The 18,335-nt window shown below is 43.6% G+C and overlaps 1 protein-coding gene across 8 annotated transcripts in view; it reads left to right on the top strand.

Annotated features, from left to right (window-relative positions):
* The first annotated feature begins 2,285 nt into the window (after positions 1-2,285).
* DISP1 (dispatched RND transporter family member 1) overlaps positions 2,286-18,335 on the top strand; it is a 161,350-nt gene continuing 145,300 nt past the window's right edge. The window contains exons 1-2 of one of the 8 annotated variants that reach the window (XM_084623987.1): positions 2,447-2,569; positions 8,809-8,974. The gene's annotated coding sequence lies outside the window, so the exon portion shown is untranslated. Of the gene's footprint in view, positions 2,570-7,216; positions 7,242-7,288; positions 7,515-8,808; positions 8,975-10,073; positions 10,093-18,335 lie in introns of those variants that run through there. The other 7 variants (XM_084623986.1, XM_084623984.1, XM_084623992.1 and 4 more) reach the window with 7 other exon arrangements.

The following is an 18,335-nucleotide window of genomic DNA, read 5'->3' as shown; positions in this document are numbered from 1 at the left end:
GGGATGTGGGGCTGAGGCTACAGGTGGGAAAGGCTGGGGAGTGATCTGACAAGAAGATAAAATGAATGGATTGTGTTTCAGCTATTTGAATTTTATTTGAGTATATTTTATCTGAATAAACACAGACCCAAGAAGGGATGTCGTGAGTGGAAAAAAGGGTGTGGAATTTGCTAAAAAGTCCCTTGGAAGTGAGGCAGGCTGCCTGTTGGGTGACCCCAGGCCAGGAGGGGGTGGCTGGGAGGCAGTGGGAGAGATCACCAATACTATATGTAGCACCCTTCATTGAGGGATCTCAAAGAGCCTTGCAAACCTGTGTTGAATGTATTAATCCTCACAGGATTTCTATGAGGCCCCATTTTACTGTTTGGGAAACAGAAGCAAAAAGAGTTTAGTTGACTTCCCTATGATCAGAGTAAATGAACTTGAGAGTCCGGCTTCCTTACCTCTTCTAACCAGCGGACTACCCTGCTGTCCTTCAGATAATCCTAATCTCCTTCTCCTCTAGTGCCCAAACTCAAAAAGCAATCAAGAAGGAAGAGCTCTTGGGGAAACTAACAATTAAAGAACTCTGATAAAAAAAACTCTTGTTTCTGGAGACTCTCCTTGCAGGGATATGTATAGTCACATTGTGGGGTGCAATCCACCCCAGTAAGTGATTGTGTTACTGCCTGTAGCCCTGGGTGCCATAAATGCTCTGCTGCTGTAGCTCACAGCCTGAACACCAGTAGACAAGCAAGCACTGAGTGTCTCTGTGTTAACCAGCTGTGGTTTAGCAACTCTGATTCTGGCAGACTCCTTGTTACACTCCAGCCACACTCCAGTATCCACCAGCTTTCGTTACACCTGGCAAGAGGACCACAACGTGCCCCAGTCTTTCATTTTCACAAAACTGTGTGGTTTGCAGTTTCCAGCCCTTTCTTGGACCATGCAGAGGAATAATAGTTTATTTGGTCCTCTGAAGAGACAAAATGCCCAGCGTTATCATTTTAAGTGGCCTCACATCAAAAAAGATATATTGGAATTGGAAAAGGGTCAGAAAAGGGCAACAAAAATCATTAGGGGTATAGAACAGCTTTTGTATGAGGAGAGATTAATAAGAGTAGGACTTTTCAGCTTGGAAAAGAGGTGACTAAGGGGGGATATGATAGAGGTCTATAAAATCATGAGTGGTATAAAGTAAATAAGGAAGTGTTATTTACTCCTTCTCATAATACAAGAACAAAGGGCCACCAAATGAAAGATAGCAGGTTTAAAACACAAGAAAGTATTTTTTCACACAACGCACTGTCAACTTCTGGAACTCCTTGCCAGAGGGTGTTGTGAAGGCCAATACTATAACAGGGTTCAAAAGGGAGCTGGACAGATTCAGGGAAGATAGGTCCATCAATGGCTATCAGCCAAGATGGGCAGAAATGATGTCCCTAGCCTCTGTTTGCCAGAAGCTGGGATTGGGTGACAGGGCATGGATCACTTGATGATACCCTGTCTGTTCATTCCCTTTGGGGCACCTGCCATTGGCCACTATAAGATGACAGGATACTGGGCTTGATGTACCTTTGATCTGACCCAGTATGGCTGTTCTTATAATTCAAACACAGCACTGGAGTCATTCAGAAAAAAGTAAAGCAAGCTTATTAACCAAAGGAGATATGATTTTAACTGATACCATGTAGACGGAATTAAGTTAGAAAGGGTTATAAACGAGTAAAAATACATTTTCTGATGCTAAAACTTTAACAAGTATTGTCTGGGTATCAGGTAAGATTTTTACCACAAACTTCTTACAGCAAGATAGCTGACTGCCCCTATGGTCAAGATCTCGCCTCAAAGACTAAAGTGTTCAGTTTCTTTGTCATCTTAGGTGAAAAGATAACATGGGACTCTTTGCCCTTTTTCTTTTATAGTCCAGTGAACCTTTGAAATGGATCCTTCTGAAGATTACCCTCCAAAGGAAAGTTCATTCAAGCTGTAAGGACAGAGGCTGGAGCAGAAGAAAATTCTGTGGGGTGGCTTCTCTCCAGCTTGTGTTTGCTAAAATGCAGATTGAGCTGTTTCTGCCCTCTCATTCAAATGAATTAGTGCTTGACATGTTTCAGAGCAGCAGCCCTGTTAGTCTGTATTCGCAGAAAGAAAAGGAGGACTTGTGGCACCTTAGAGACCAACCGATTTATTTGAGCATGAGCATAAGCCAATGGCCCTTTGCTGCAGCCTGGCGGCCTTCGGCTCCTCATCCCCCCCCGCCCCGGCCAGGGCGCCTGGAGCTCAGGGCCTGTGAGTCAGCGCTGCTGGGCCCTCGGAGCGGCTCTGCGGCCCCTTCCCCGAGCAGGACCGGCGGGCGGGCTGCGCCACCAAACCCCTTCGCGCCCGCCAGAGCCCGGGGGCGAGAGGCCCCCGCCGCGCCACACTCAAGATGGCGGCTCGCCGCGCATCTCTCCCTGCCCCTTCCCGGCGGTGGCTTCCGGAGAGAGAGCGGGCGCCCGTCCCATGGTAACTGCGCCGCGCTGGGGACGCTCGCGGGGCCGTTCACACGCTTCCTGCGGCACAGAGACAACAACGGAGTGGGGCGGGGGTAAGAGAGAGAAAGGAGAACCCCGCCCCCCCCCTTCACCGGGCAGAAGCCAGGTGCACCCCTCCCCGGTCCGCCCTGCGGGGCTGAGAGCGAGACGCCCCCCCCCCGCTGCATTGCCCGGCGTGGGGGGGGGTCACCCCCGCACTCCCACCCTGGGGGCTTCTCTCGCGGCCGGCTGTCTCGCGGGGCTGCCCTCGCCTCCCCGGCGTGGTGGGGCCAGGGCTGCCCGAGCCGGCTGCCCCGCGGCGGGTCGGGCTCGGGCTGGCCCCTGGCCCTGAGCCCTGCCCGGCGTAGGCCTCACCGAGCCGCCCGGTCCCCCGGCGGGGGCCAGCTGCTGTTTCGGGGAGGGGGCGGGGGGAGTTTTATTCCGCCGCGCGTGACTCGCTGCCCGGCTGTGGGATGTGCCCCGCTCCGGTCCCTGCGCCGCCCTGGTCGGGGCAGCCGGTCTGGGGGGCGGCGGTGCCGTGGCCGGGCAGCCCAGCCCCGGGACAGCGAGTTCGGCTCCGAGATGGGTTTGAGAGCGTCCCCCGGCGCTGTCCCCGGGACACAACCCCTGGTGTTTCTGGTAGCAACGGCGTGTCAGCAACGTGTGTGGATGTGTCTTGAAACCGGCATATGTGGTATTGTGTTGGCTTCATGGCTCCCTCACTGTGTGTGTGCTGGAGTATCTGTTTCATGTGTAGGTGCAAGTGCCTCTTGGGGTAGCAATAGGGGTGGCCTTGGGCTTATCCGATCTCTTCTCCCTTTCTCCCCTATCTCAACAACAGTAATAACATTAGGGTGCTTCGGTTTGTTAGGGATTTAGAAGTACTTCTGAGACAGATTTTCTGTGGATGGTATCCCATTGATAAGATTTTCCCATCGCTTGCCTAATCTCCTCCTCCTTTTGTATCCCTCTTCCCAAACAGGTTGAAATTCTAGCTCAGGAAGACATTAGCAATGCCTCTGATACTTTAATTGGGGCTGCCACTGCTGTAGGAAAACTCACTGTAGGAAAAGTAATATTTCTATCTTTGCAGTGATTCTAGCATCAAGTTAGTCACTGATGGGAGTGATGGGGGCCTCTAGTGTGTATGTGCAAAGTACTGAATACTTAGTGGTTGTCAGGTGATGGGGAGGGGGGAAAACTTACCTGACAATCACCTGGGTCTGAGGTAGGACACAGCAATTATTATTCTATTTAAACCAGTGCTAAATGAATAGCCTTGGTTCTTTCTTCTGTCCCTTATCTAAAAAGCCTCTCATAAGAAATGGCATGATCTTTGCATTCATTCCTAAATATGTGTTTACATTAAGGATTTAGTCTTTTTCATATTCATATTAAAGTGGATAGTTCTGAAATCTGATGAAACTTGAACATGCTTTTGGATGCTGGTTATGTTTTGAAATGTTGCTCTCCTTTCCCACCAGTTTATATTCTAGGACACAATGTGGTTGAGAGGCTGCATGAAGGAATTAGAAATTGTATACAATTTGGCAAGCTACTTCATTTTGGGACACATCGTATCTCTGCTCTTGTGTAATAGTTTCTCATGACATCCTTCTCGTGTAAAAGCAGTGCTTGAAAAACTTCATGGGCTTGCTACTTAGGAGCAAATATGAAAGCTGGAGTGGGGGCACTGTTAAAGGATGATGTCCTGATGGAAAGAACAAGCTGTTCTCCCTTCCTTTCTCTGCTGAGAAGAGGAAGGGAAAGGGTGCTAGGATTCCTATTGTTCCTGGACTCTTGGCGGGGCGAATCTTATATTAGCCTTTGGGTATATGTCATATTTCTCTGAAACACTGCGCTGCTGTTCTACATACAAGTTGTAAAGCAGGTTAACATCTTTAGTTATGGCAAAAATACTCCTACAAGCACTAGGCCAGCAAATGCTAACACTCTAAGCACCTGGGCTGTCAATGGGACTACAGTACTCATACACATGCTTCACTTTAAATTAGGGCTGTCAATTAATCGCAATTAACTCACGCAATTAACTAAAAAAAATCATGATTAATTGCACTGTTAAACAATTGAAATTTATTAAATATTTTTGGATGTTTTTCTACATTTTCAAAAATAATTGATTTCAGTTATAACACAGAATAAAAAGTGTACAGTGCTCACTTTGTATTATTTTTGATTATCATTTTTACAGTGCAAATATTTGTAAACTCAATAAATGGTATTTTTCAGTTCACCTCATACAAGTACTGTAGTGCAATCTCTTTATCATGAAAGTGCAACTTACAAATGTAGTTTTTTTGGTTATGTATCTGAACTAAAAAACAAAACAATGTAAAACTTTACATCTACAAGTCCACTCAGTCCTACTTCTCATTCAGCCAATCGCTAAGAGAAACAAGTTTGTTTATGGGAAATAATTCTGCCCACTTCTTAATTACAATGCACCTGAAAGTGAGAACAGGCATTCACATGGCACTGTTGTAGCTGGTGTCACAAGATATTTACATGTCAGATGTGCTAAAGATTCATATGCCTCTTCATGCTTCGGCCGTTGTTCCAGAGGACGTGCTTCCATCCTCATTAAAAAAATAATGCATTAAGTAAATTTGTGACTGAACTCCTTGGGGAACAATTGGATGTCTCCTGCTCTGTTTTACCCACATTCTGCCATATATTTCATGTTATAGCAGTCTCAGTTGATGACCCAGCATGTTGTTCATTTTAAGAACACTTTCACATTGGTATCTTCTTTGCATTTTGTCAAATTTGCAGTGAAATTTCTAAAGTTAGCTACAGCACTCGAACGAAGACTTAAGAATCTGAAGTGCCTTCCAAAATCTAAGAGGGATGAGGTGAAGCATGCTTTCAGAAGTCTTAAAAGAGCAACACTATGATGCGGAAACTGCAGAACCCAAATCACCAAAAAAGAAAATCAACCTTTTGTTGGTGGCATCTGACTCAGATGATGAAAATGAACATACATTGCTCCGCACTGCTTTGGATTGTTATCGAGCAGAACCTGTCATCAGCATGGACACGTACTCTGGAATGGTGGTTGAAGCATCAAGGAACATATGAATCTTTAGTGCATCTGGCATGTAAATATCATGCGATGCTGGCTACAACAGTGCCATGCAAACTCCTGTTCTCACTTTCAGGTGACATTGTTAGTAAGTAGCAGGCAGCATTATCTTCTGGAAATGTAAACAAACATATTTGTCTGAGTGAATGGCTGAACAAGAAGTAGGACTGATTGGACTTGTAGACTAAAGTTTTGCATTGTTTGAAAGGGAGTTGGTGCTATTTGTTGAATAGGTTGGAAGCAACAGAAAAACACATCAGCGATTATAGCATCATGTATTTTGCACAATATTTGTGATAATAAAGGGGAGAGCCTTAGTGATGGGTGGGAGGCTGAGTTGCAGAGACTTGCTCCGTGATTTGAGCAACCAGCAAAGCATCCAACACAAAATGCAAACAGCCGGGACAGTATTATCAGGGATGCCTGTTGCTCTTATTTTGAGGCTCAGGCCTGAATTGTGCAGCTGTACATCCAGCTATTAACTCCTGGAGAGGAGGGGGGTTTGAAGTCTTTTGTTCAGTTCAGTGTAGTTTACGGGTGGTGGAAGTGCAACAGAGCCAGCACTCCCTATTGCACCAAGTGTCTTTGCCTGAATGTGTTTGTAAAGCCCTATCAATTAGTACAAACATAATTTTCTGTGTAAAATGAGCTGTCATCAACTCCATATGAATGTTTGACATTTTAAAAGGTTTTTATTAATCTGTTATGTAACAAGCAGAAGTGAACATTCAGCTGAAACAAAGCTGAAAAACAGCTTTTAATTATGACACTATATTAAACAGCAATCTATTATCTAACTACAAAGAACCCTTTCATTATATCCTCAGTGAAACGAAACAGTCAAGTGCAACAGTGCAAGGCAGGGCACAACACGAAGGGGGTTACATTTACAGGCTAGTGCGTGTCTTTGCTCAGCCTCTTCTGGTTTGTGGGCTTTCTGGTGTGGCATGCTGAGGTTTGAAGTTACAAGGGGCAATTGAGGGCTCAAATGAGCTGGGGTCCTAATTGCCCCAAATTGTTCTCTGTGCCCTCAGCTTGGGTCTCAGAGGGAAATGGCCTGGGAGTACTGCTGTGGGGTTACACCAGGGAGGTGTGTACTCTTGTTCCTTGTAGCCTGTATTGTTCAGGGGCTTCATAATATGGCTGGGACTGGTTTGCACTACTGTATTGCTGACTGCCCTAATAGTTAAATGCTGCAATAGGGCATTTCGGGTTTGTGTTGTCCCCAGGAGTTGCCTCTGCATCTCCCTCTTTCTATGCTGTTTTTGGACATGGCAGTGCTTTCCCTGGCCACTGCCACGCTGTCCTTTGCCACTGCAACAATCTCTCAGTCCTTAAATACTGCTTCCAACTCCCTGCATTTTTTGGGGGGGAGAGGTCCTCTGTAATGATGCCACAAACATTTTGTCACAAGCTTTCTCCCCTTCAGGTTTGCCAGCCATTCTGCTGTTGATAAGGGCCCTGTCCTTGAGTCTGTCTCCTGCAGATATAATTGCTGTGGTGGTATTTAAAAAAAAAAAAAAGGTGGGAGGAGGGCAGTTACTGTTCCTAGTCTAGGGAGGCTCTGATAACTTTTTTTTTCACATGCATTTCTGCCTTTACCTCCTTGAGATTCTTCCATTCTGAGGATTCCCCGAGACTGGGTAAGTGGTATGTACTGTGGGTTTGTTGTCTGTGCTTCATACGTTGTGTGGCTGGGGGAGGGATGGAGTTGTAAATTGTGTTCCTGGTCTGGCTGTGCAGCTTTGCTGTGTGTTGGATGTGCTTATGTGGTTTTGGAGGGGTTAGTGGGCTGAATCTGGGGTGAGATGGATAATAATCACCTCTACATCCCCTTTAGGTTATCCTGACTCTGGATGATGTTACACTGAGGCGGGTGACTAGGAGCTGGTTGGAGGTGGATGGACAGGTGGAAAGTGAGGTCCTATACAATAAGTGTAAAATATGGACAGTATAATGGGACTTTGAGAGTATATGAAGAGAATGATATGAAATCTTTCTACTGTCTGATGGATGGGATGAAAATGTTATTTCTATATGGAGAATAAGATGCTCGGGTTTCTTATCTGTAGTTTGATGTGATTATGAGAGCAGAGTTAAGTTTGGTTTTTCATTTTGCAATGTGATAATTAAAAGACTGTATGAGCTGTGATTGTATTTGAAGGTATGCCTCTCCTCCCCTAGCTGTTAATTTCTACCTTAAACGCTAAAGTTTTTGTTGTAGCATAGTAGCAGCCATTACTTATGTAATAGGTGTGAGTGGGTCTTTTTTAAGCTCTCTTAATACTAGAGCTGATCAGAAATTTTCCAGCAAAACATTTTTTCAGAAAGCGCTGATTCATTGTAGAGAGATGTTTTGATGAATCTACTACAGATTCGATTAAACTTTTGCCGAAACACAGGCAGGTTTCAGAGTCTTCAGCTAGGCAGAAAATCTGCCAACTCCTGGAGCCCTGGCTAGATAGAGCTGGGACTCTGGGTGCTGGCAGTCTCCCCTCGTTCCAGCAAACAGCCCTGGGAGCCTGAATAGCAGCTGTGAAACTGACACAAAATAAATTTCATGTTTTGTTTCAGGAGCACCATATTTCAATGTTTCTAAAATAAAATTTTTTGGGGATCTTTGTTTTTTTGGTAAATTTGCTTTCATTCTAAATCAGAAGGAAAGTGAATGTGTAAGTAGCAAAATCTGCGAATAAACCCCTTAAATTTCAGCCAGCTCTACATAATACAAGAAATGTGAGTTCAATATCAAGGTTATGCTTCTGTTCCCTCGATGATTGAGTGTGAGTTGGAAGCCTGGACGGGGGGGGAGGGGGGGAGGAAAAGGAGTACTTGTGGCACCTTAGAGACTAAGCAATTTATTTGAGCATAAGCTTTCGTGAGCTACAGCTCACTTCATCGGATGCATACTGTGGAAAGTACAGAAGACATTTTTATACACACAAACCATGAAAAAATGGGTGATTATCACTACAAAAGGTTTTCTCTCCCCTCACCCCACTCTCCAGCTGGTAATAGCTTATGTAAAGTGATCACTCTCCTTACAATGTGAATGATAATCAAGGTGGGCCATTTCCAGCACAAATCCAGGTTTTCTCCCCCCCGCCCCCAAAAAAACAAACAAACAAACAAAAAAAAACTAAAACCAACACTCTCCTGTTGGTAATAGCTTATCTAAAGTGATCACTCTCCTTACAATTCTCTCCCCAGAGAATGGCATGTCTAGCTCTCCTTGATTGGTGGGAGCGTCACTGAAGCAGGAGTCACTGAAGCAGGAACAAAAGAGAGTGAAATGAAGGGGGTGAGCCCAGAGGGCCCCAGGAAGAAAGAGAAGGCAGTCAAATTAGTAGCTCCCAAAAGTCTTAACGTGTAAAAGGTGAGAAATAAGACAATAAAAGAACAAAGGTAAAACAACATATGCAAACACTTAACAGTTCTCATAATGTTACCCTTTCCCATGAGGAGGCTGCTGAATGACTCTCAGTAATGTTTCTCATATGTTAACTGTAGGTCTGAGTAGTATGCATTCCTTTTCCGCCAAACCCTTAAAACTGTGATAAGGTTGTAGAATTAATCAGACATCTGAGTTGTTAATATTGTTGAACATTAAATTTAGTGGTTATTTCAATAAAATGCAAAAATAACAAAGTACAGAGATCTCCAAATTGATCAATAGCATTCATTTGGTTTAGCAACTGCTGCTATTCTCTAGTACAAAAAGAAAAGGAGTACTTGTGGCACCTTAGAGACTAACCAATTTATTTGAGCATAAGCTTTCGTGAGCTACAGCTCACTTCATCGGATGCATCGCTCACGAAAGCTTATGCTCAAATAAATTGGTTAGTCTCTAAGGTGCCACAAGTACTCCTTTTCTTTTTGCGAATACAGACTAACACGGCTGTTACTCTGAAACCTGTCATTCTCTAGTACAGTGACCGTATGCTATTTCTAACCTTTAGTGTGACTTGCTTGCCTGTGACCAGTTTTTATCATGTCAGCTGTTCTTTGGTAATAGTTTTTAACTTTTGCCGCACCTATAAGCGGGAGTAAAAGCACTTTTTTTGCTAAGTCCTATATAAACAGATAATTTTCAGTTTGCAGCATAAGAATAGATTAAGAAGGCTATTCCCAACAAGATTACAATAATTTTTTTAGGCATTTCAGAACTAAACATTAATTATTGCTGCATGTGTAACACTTTGAAGATGTTAAGTGCTTATTATCAAAAAGTTGCGTGACAGAATCCCTCTTCAGCAGTAAGTAAAATATTTTATAACTTATTTTTAAGCTTTGTTGGCTTCTCAGTTCTAATTGTTTGCCCTCTTAAATGATCTTTCTCATGCAGTCTGTAAATTAATACACTTCTAATTTCTTTGTCACTTGCCTTTTAACATTGTCTCTTGGCTGGAATTGGACCGGAATTTTATGGATGCACATTCTGAATTTAGATTTCGTGGTTATAGTAACCTGAAAAGATGCTAATTGGTAAGACAGGTAATGCTATCTCTTACACAGCTTTGAAATTACATGGAATTATGCAAAATGAACTGTTAAATATCTGAGGAGTTAGGTAACTTTATTATAAAAGCTAAATATTTAACTTTATCAGTTTGACTAAAAATATTTGAGATATTTTGTAGAAATAATAATGAAGATCTGAAAAATATCTGAATTATATTTCAGTCATTGAAGACATATAATAGATTTAATTCTGAGGGAAAGAGGCTACTTAGATAAGAAGCACATGGGATAAAATCCTGAACATATCTTATATATTAAGTAAAAAGAAAAGGAGTACTTGTGACACCTTAGAGACTAACAAATTTATTTGAGCATAAGCTTTTGTGAGCTACAGCTCACTTAAGCTTATGCTTAAATAAATTAGTTAGTCTCTAAGTTGCCACAAGTACTCCTTTTCTTTTTGCGGATACAGACTAATACAGCTGCTACTCTGAAACCTATATATTAAATGTTGTTTCACACCTAACTGTTTAACCCCTCCCATCTGTCGTATGGAAGGGCAATATGAAGCCAACAGGGGAGGCCCTCAATCTTTCTTGAGACTAGAGAAAGTATTAATTCCATAACCATATGCTTAAAAAAACAAGATTAACAGCCTCTATTCAAGTTTAGAGAGGGGGTCTGTGATGCTTTGGGGTTCAACCCAGACCACTAAGAAATTTTCACCACCTGCTCTGCAATTATGGATACCTTAAATGCTATGCTGCTGTGGTTCACAGCCCAGACACCAAACAGTCAGCCTTACAAGCATGTAGGTCACATACTGGCTTCCATCATCCAGTTACTTTTTGCAGTGTGACCCCATCCCCCAGTCCTGAGTTTCCCCCAAACCATCTGCCCTGTAGTGTCCAGCCCTCTCCTGGAACACTCCTAGAAGTTAAGTTCGCTGCTCCTTTAAAGAGACAGTAAACAGCAGGAGGAGGGGCAGAATGGAGAGCAATGGTAGCCTGAGCACACTGTGCCCATGAGGAGAAAGGAAGGAGCCCCTCATGGGCACAATGTGCTCAGGCTAGCAGAGCTATTGAGTGTCTGATCCACTAGTTTACTGTCTGTTGGGAAAGTGACTAATCTGCATGTAAAAATGCTGAATGCAATGATAGACTGGCATGTCCATCCTGAGGCTGAAAATGGAAGTAAATCAGCCCTCTACCCTATTAAGTTTACTTTCTGGGCATATGTCTTGCTGCACATAATATATCCTATAATCTTATGTGGTTAGAAAACATTGGCACATATAGAAAGTGAAATGTTTCTAATACACACAAAGATACCCAGGTATAGTTGTATGTCTTTCTCTGTCTTTCATGCCCAAATAAGAGCTGTTTACTCATGATCTGCTGCGCTAAAGAATATTGATGGAAATTGTTTTCCATAAAAACAGACTAACTCAACACAATAGTGAAAACAGTTTTGATCATAATTAGGTCTTACACAGAATCAGCATATGCAATACATAAAAATGACTTGAATATTGTAGAGCACCAATTAATCATAACACTCGTAAATATTTGCTGTGTTTGTTAGTACCTGGATGCCTCTTGCCTTTATTCTCAGAACTTTTGTCAATGGTCACCCCATATGCAGTTGAAATGGTAGGGAAGGAAGCTTTGGCCCTAATGGAATGAGACTTAGGTTCTACTTGCTTGCATCAGAAAATATTTATATTCCTAGTTAAGCATGCATTCAAAGCAAAGAGAGCTTTCTTATCTTTACCCATAAATAACATTTATGAACTAAAGGTCATTACTGCTCGAGGATTGTCAAGAATCAACATAGACCTCCAGTGCTTTTTTTCTTGATCTAAGATTGGCAAGGAGGTTGCAAACACACTTCTAATGTGGACTTCATAATAGTCCTCTATGCCATTGGCACCTCTAGAGTAGATGAATGCACTCTTATTGGATGTAAGTACAGGGCATATTTCTAAAGTACCTGGTGCCACAGCTAGTGCTATGCTTCTTACTCCTATTCCCAAAATAGGAAGCTCACCACTCAGATGCATTTGAATAGAATTTTGGTAAGTGTCTTGTCTAAGATCAAGAGCATATAACTGTACCCACAGTACCGTCATCTTCCTGTTTCTCATACTTGTCCCAACAAGGAGTGGACTTTAAAAAACAATACTTTCAGAAAGATGGACATGCAGCTATATGAACCTCTTCGCATTTAGAGTTGTGTGTATTCAAGCTATAAATCCAGTGTACATAGAATCTCATGACACCAACATAATTAAAAGAAGATCCTTTACACCCATAAAGACTTCTCTAGGGCTTCCATGGTAATGTCACATTTAACTTTGCATTTCTTTACTGTATCAAAAACTTTAATTTATTTTTGCAGTAAAATATTTTTTCCGGACTGGAAAATGTGGAAAGTCTGCATTTGTCTGTATCTTGAAATCGTTTGATAGTTAAATGTTTGTACCTGATTAAATTTCTAGTTAGGGGATGGAATATCAACAGTGAGACTAGACAAAGCAGATTAAGCATGGAAACTATTCACATAAAACTTCAATTCACCTGGAATGTGAGGGGTATACTATATCTCAAATTACAACTGTGCTGAAGGGCTGGGCTGAAATTGAAGATGTGATTTTAAAAGACTTGAAGGGGGATTTTTATTACTTTCACAGCCATAAATTACTGTCAACTGTAATAGGTACGGTGGGTTCTCTGACACCTCCAGTTTCAGAGAGTGAAGAAGTTTCTAGACTTGCAATAAACTTTTGGATAGATTTTGTGTCTCAAATTTAAAAATGTATCTAATATAATTTTTTTTCAATCTAAGATGTTTATATGGCCTTCATTATGATAATATTTGAGCACCTCACAGTCTTCAATGTGTTTATCTTTAAAAGACACCTGTGAGGTACAGAAGTGTCATCCCTGTTTTATAGATAGTCTCTATGCCATGGTTCCCTAAGGCCAGGTCTACACTACCATTTACTTGGTATAATTTACGTTGCTCAGGGGTGTGAATTAGCTACCCTGCCAAGCAACGTAAGTTACACTGATCCAAGCATGGGTATGGACAGGGCTGTGTCGGTGGGCGAGCTGCTACCACCTCTCAACCAGGTGGATTTATTATGCTGTCAGCATAGAACGTCCTCATGAGATGTACTACAGCAATGCAACTGCAGTGCTTCTAGTGTAGGCTAGCCCTTAGTTAAACTCCCACAGGAAATCTGTGTAGAGCAGGGACTTGAACCCAGGTTTCCCAAAGTCCTAGCATCCTAATCACTGGACTGACCTTCCTTGCATGACTTGGTACTTCTAATAGGAGCACTCAGAGACCAATAGTTTTTTGTTTTGTTTTTTAAAAGGTTTTGAGACAAATAGAAGTAAGACAATTCAGTTAAGGCTGCTACTGTTATGATTTACTTGGAAAATTACAGATAAGTTTGCATGTGAACTAAAATAACTATCTTTCTTATGCACAGTATGCTAAACCATTGTGGAATAGTACCAGGAGAATTTCTGCCATTCAGAACAGATTTCATTCTAAACTTATACACACATTCTCACTTATTATAGAAACTGTCAACAATAAAGTCAATGCATCAAACACTAGGATAATGAAAAATTTTAATTTTATTAAGACCCTTTGAAACTAGGGTACATCATCATGACCCTTTTACACAAGTAACATAGTAAAACAAAATCATAAATGTTAGTTTTATTTTATTAATACTTTTATTAATTTTATTTACTAACATTTTTAGTACAGCTCATTGTGTGTTTCTGTGGTAGTCTGATAGTTATTTAAATACCTAGTTTAGAGATGTTCCTGATCATATAAAAAGTCTGAGGCCCTGATCCTACAAGGAGCTCCATGTAGGCCTAAGTCAACAAAAATATCATGGCCAATTATGACAACGAAAGTAATATAAGCTTACAAGAATGAAGAAAAAATTACAAGATGCTGTGGCTGTGAATCTAGAAAATAATACATATTGTACTTGAGAAATAGTATGTTATCATAATGCATGTGCACGAGGAAGTTGTATTAAGGCTGACCATACAACTTTAACTTAACGTTTTCTGATGTAGATACTTAACTGTTGCATTAACATAGCTCTTTGCATTAATTTATTTGTCAGTAGTGGACAGTAGTTTAAGGTTAAATTTGGTCCCTTGGTAATTGTTTTCTGTTAAAATCAATAGAGATTATGGAAACAATTTGAGGAAACAATTACTTGCTTTTTGGGTGGTGATGTTGAATAATGATTAAGTACGTTCATTTGTCCAGCCAACATATATTCAAACATAGACTTTTCTATGGCCTTTCCATAAGGGGATGATGTGACTTTGTTTTATCTTTGCCTTGAATACCTTCAAGTTCTACAAATATCTTGACCATGAAATTAAACAGCTGTTTTAAAGGATTATTTAGCTTATAGTGGTGGGGAGAGGTATGGTCAGTAAAATGAAAATAAAGTTGTTGGTATTTTCTCAGCTGTATCCTTTTATCTTTTAAAAAACAGGTACCTTGCAGAAATTTCCATAATGCTTTTTATATTGACTTTTCTAATCAGCACACTTAACAACAGTACATGCAACAAAGATAATAGGTTGAGTTTCAGAGAAATTCAACAGTGGGTCTGGCGTTTGGCTATCGTTCAAGTATGTACAAGTAACTTAGCATCTGTAAGCTTATGATCTAAGTGTTTCTATTTGGAATTATCTTGATCTTCTTCCCCTCTAGCCCTAAAGAGAGATGGTCTGGATATATTGTTTGTCTAGAACTTCCTGGTGCAGTTGTGACTTTGACGTCTTGTGCTGTAAGAAGCCCAGGCTAAAGCAGTGATGATGGGATGACAAGACTAACACCTGGTTTCCACTAGAAAATTAGGTCAGTTTAACTATGTTGGTCAGGACGTGAAAAATCCACACCTCTGAGTGGCATTGTTAAGCTGACCTAAGTCCCCATGTAGACAGAGCTGGGTCAATGGAAGACTTCTTCCGTTGACCTAGCTACTGCCTCTCAGGGACGTGGATTATCTACACCAATGGGAGAACCCTCTTGTCAGTGTAAGCGGTGTCTGCACTGAAGCATTGCAACTGTAATGGTGCAGCTGTGCCACTGTAGCATTTTAAGGGCATGGCTATCCTTGCGAGTTAGAACGCATTAAAGTAGCCCCGGGCACCCTAACTCACGACGTGTCCACACTGGCAAGGCACATAGAGTGCTCTGACTCCGCGGCTAAAGCGCTCCTGGTAATCCACCTCAGCGAGTGGAAAAATGTTTTGTGCACCCCTGCTGGAGCGCCGCAACATCAGTGTGGACGCCCTGGTCTGTTAATGCGCCCTGATTGAATGCCTGTTCTAGCCACTCTGGTCATCACTTTTTGAACTCTGTCCTGCCCTCAGGTGACCAACCATCAGACCTGCTCTTTAAATTTTCTGGGAATTTTGAAAATCCCCTTCCTGTTTGCTCAGCCAGGTGTGGAGTGCTCTCAGTGCATCTTTCCAGGTGACCATGCCTCCACGCGCCAGGCGATCCCCAGTATGGAGCAATGGTGAGGTGCTGGACCTCAGCAGTGTTTGGGCGGGAGCAAGCTGTCCAGTCCCAGCTGCACTCCAGCTGTAGGAATTATGATACCTTTGGGCAGATATGAGGGAACATGATGGAAAGGGGCCATGACCGGGACACAGCGCAGGGTTAAAGTGAAGGAGCTGTGGAATGCCTACCGCAAAGCCGGCGAGGCAAACAGCTGCTCCGGTGCTGCCCCTGCGACATGCCATTTCTACAAAGAGCTGGATGCGATGCTTGGGGGGCGACCCCACCTCCACGCCAAGGACCACCATGGACACTTCAGAGGCCAGTTCAACAAGGCAGGAGGAGGCGGAGGAAAGCGGGAGCGAGGCAGGGAAGACACCCCAGAATCCCTAGATGCATGCAGCCAGGAGCTGCTCTCAAGCCAGGAGGAAGGTAGCCAGTCGCAGTGGCCGGTGCTTGGGGAAGGACAAACACCAGAAGAGGTTCCCAATAAGTGGCTTTTATTTTGGGAAGGAAGTTATTCGGTGCAGGCACTTGGGATGAGGAGGGTTAGGGCTGCATGCATACCTAGATGCGGAATAGGGTATTGATGCGGTCTCTCACATCGCGGTAATCAGCCTCAGTGATCTCCTCAAAGGTCTCATCCAGAACTTGGGCAATGCGCTTGCGCAGGTTTCTTGGGAGAGCCACTGTGGTCCTTGTCCCAGACAGGCTAACATGTCTGCGCCAGTGTGCCGTGCGGAGCAGGGGGACCATTGCTGCACACAGGCAAGCTGCATATGGGCCAGGGCAGAAGCTGCATTGTGGTAGAAGACCCTCCCTTGCTTCCCAGGTCACCCTCAGCAGTGAGATATCTTCCAGGACAAACTCCTGTGGAAAATGTGAGGACAGTGTTCAGTATAGGGGCCCCCTGCTACTGTTGGCTCTCCCCAAGGCACAGAAACCCAGAGGACGGGTTTCTGTGAAACAATCAGTCCCCCTTGACCCTGTGCTTACTCACCATTTTGGGGCTCCTGTGGGTTATGTGCGCTCGCTTTGAGACAGGCAAATTCTGCTATTGTATAGACTGTGCCTGCCCTTAAGTAGGGGGGAATCATTACTCTGTCTGGTGTGAACAATGCTGCCTCTGTTAAGTGTTGCATTTTGCCTTTAGAGATGCAACCTTGAGATCTCAGCCTTCTGTGTTATCGGCTGAAAGACTGCAAAGAATTCGGAAGAGGCCACTTAGAAGCAAAGATGACATGCTGCATGAAGTCATGCAGCAGTCCCTTAATGGGAATCTAAAAGTGCAGGAGTGGAGGGAGAGTGAAAGGAGGATCCGCTAGCAGAATGAGGAGTGCCAGCACAAAAGTGCGGAGCTCTGGCAGCAAAGCACGGATCGGCTGATAAGCATCATGGGGCACCAAGCAGACTTGATCCAGGCGCTTGTAGCCATGCAGGCGGAGCAATACCACCCCTACATGCCCCTGCAGCCCTTGTCCCAAAACTCTTTCCCTTGTGCCCCATGTCACCTCCAACCCCACTTTCCCCAACATCCGTGTTCCTGTCGCCACCAGCTGCCTCCAACACCTGTAGCTTCACCACCCAGCCCTGAAAACTACAACCATTACCCACTGCACTCAACCCCCATCACCATGCATTATAGCCATCCTGAAGTGCAGCACTCTGACAGGAAGTCTGAGTATGAGAACAGGACATATGCAAATCTGTGATTGAACTGTTCCCCACCCCACCCCCTTGCCCTTTCTGTTTCCCAAGCAGTTGTTTCTTTTCAATAAATGAATTTTCTTTTCAATAAATGGATTTTTGGCTTTGAAAACATTCTTTATTAGTGCATAAAGTAAAAGATACCTCAGCCCAGGAAAGCAACAGGCACTGCAATTCAGCGTATCAAACACAGATTCCAACTAACACTGGAACCACTGCACTTCACTCCCGTGCAGGGCACCAGACATTACTGGCGGCTTTCAGCCTCAAATTGCTCCCTCAAATTGCATCCCTAATCCTTGCAGCCCCACGCTGGGCCCCTCTAATAGCCCTGCTCTCTGGCTGTTCAAATTCAGCCTCAGGTGTTTAACCTCTGAGTTCCATGCCTGAGTGAATCTTTCACCTTTCTCTTCACAAATGTTATGGAGGGTACAGCATGCGGATATAACTGCGGGGATGCTGTCATCAGCCAGGTCCAGCTTCCCATACAGAGAGCACCAGCGGCTCTTTAATGGCCAAAAGCACACTCCACAGTCATTCTACACCTGCTCAGCCTGTTGAACCGCTCGTTGCTGCTGTCAAGGCTCCCTGTGTAGGGTTTCATGAGCCACGGCATTAAAGGGTAAGCGGGGTCTCCAAGGATCACAATGGGCATTTCAACGATGATCTTCTGGTATGGGGAAAAAGTCCTGGCTTGCAGCTTCCTGGACAGCCCAGTGTTCCAAAAGATGCGTGTGACAGGCACCTTTCCAGACAAGCCTGCATTAATGTCAATGAAATGCCCACGGTGATCCGCAAGTGCCTGGAGAACCACAGAGAAATACCCCTTCCAATTAACATACTCAGAGGCTAGGTGGGCTGGTGCCAGAATTGGAATATGCATCCCATCTATTGCCCCTCCGCAGTTAGGGAAACCCATTTGTGCAAAGCCAGCCACAATGTCACGCACATTACCCAGAGTCACGGTTCTTTTGAGCAGGATATGGTTAATGGCCCTGCAAACTTGCAAC

The sequence above is a fragment of the Lepidochelys olivacea genome (assembly GCF_965140295.1).
Source record: "Lepidochelys olivacea isolate rLepOli2 genome assembly, chromosome: 3".
In the NCBI taxonomy this organism is placed as follows: domain Eukaryota; kingdom Metazoa; phylum Chordata; order Testudines; family Cheloniidae; genus Lepidochelys; species Lepidochelys olivacea.
This window is presented reverse-complemented; position numbering and strand designations above follow the sequence as displayed.